This window comes from Durio zibethinus, chromosome 22, assembly GCF_047325235.1.
Source record: "Durio zibethinus cultivar Kanyao isolate XHJ-2024 chromosome 22, ASM4732523v1, whole genome shotgun sequence".
In the NCBI taxonomy this organism is placed as follows: Eukaryota; Viridiplantae; Streptophyta; class Magnoliopsida; order Malvales; family Malvaceae; genus Durio; species Durio zibethinus.
This window is the reverse complement of record NC_143183.1, coordinates 12,966,018-12,967,076: the sequence shown is the minus strand read 5'-3', so window position 1 is coordinate 12,967,076 and position 1,059 is coordinate 12,966,018. Positions and strand designations below refer to the sequence as shown.

At 33.9% G+C, this 1,059-nt stretch overlaps 1 non-coding gene across 1 annotated transcript; it reads right to left on the bottom strand.

The window, feature by feature from the left end:
• Positions 1-608: 608 nt before the first annotated feature.
• On the bottom strand, positions 609-715 carry LOC149512618 (small nucleolar RNA R71). Its single transcript, XR_016332227.1, has one exon. It is a non-coding gene; the product is annotated as a small nucleolar RNA R71 (small nucleolar RNA).
• Positions 716-1,059: the final 344 nt, after the last annotated feature.

Below are 1,059 nucleotides of genomic sequence, written 5' to 3'. Positions count from 1 at the left end.
ATCATTTTTATTCCTTAGTTGTGTATACATCATTTTTGTTCCTTAGCTGTGTATACTTAGTTTTCCATTCTTAGTTTTCCATTTATAGAGTTTTATTTAGTTATAGAGTTCTTATGGCCCATGTATGCACTCAGTTAGGAATCGTGAGTTGATCCTTTTAGATATTGAGTTTGAGGCTACTCATAAGAGAATTAGAAGAGAAACAAATCAATCATGCCATTACCATGGCTGAGCAAAACTCTAGAGCTCTTAAAGATTATGCTGTGCCTGATCTTTATGATTTTTAGCCTAATATTAGAAGGCCAACAATATAAGCCAGTAATTTTGAGATTAAACCTATAATCATCCAGATAATATAGTAGTCGATGCAATTTAGCAGTCATTCGAGTGATGATCTGAATGCTCATCTTTGGGAGTTTTTAGAGATTTATGATATATTTAAATAGAATGGTGTTACTGAGGATGCTATTAAGCTTAGGTTATTTCCATTTTCCTTTAAGGATAGAGCCAAGAGTTGGTTAGCCTCGATGCCACCAGATTTCATCACCACTTGGAATGATTTAGTGTAAAAGTTCATGAACAAATTTTTTCCTCTGACTAAGATGGACAAGCTTTAAAATGAGATCACTATATTTATCCAGTATGACTTAGAAACCTTGTATGAGGTAGGGAAAAGATACAAGGAATTCTTGAAGTGGTGTCTACACCATGGACTAACAAAATGGTTGAAGATTCAAATTTTTTATACTAGGTTAGTGCCTTACACTAGGACATTTTTAGATGCTGCATTAGGAGGTGCTTTGATGATTAAGACTTTTGACATAGCTTATGAGCTTATTGAGGATATGTCGATTAATTATTGTTAGTGGTCAAATGAAAGATAGTATCCTAGAAAAGCTTCAGAGGTGTACGAGGTTAGTGAGTTTATAGCACTTAAAGTTGAGGTAGATTCCTTAGCTAAATTTGTAGACTTTTTACATTGTTAGGTTACACCATCAAAGTCGAGTTCTAGTCATTCTAGGTTCACTTATACCTATAGTTCCTTAGCTATGTGTGAAG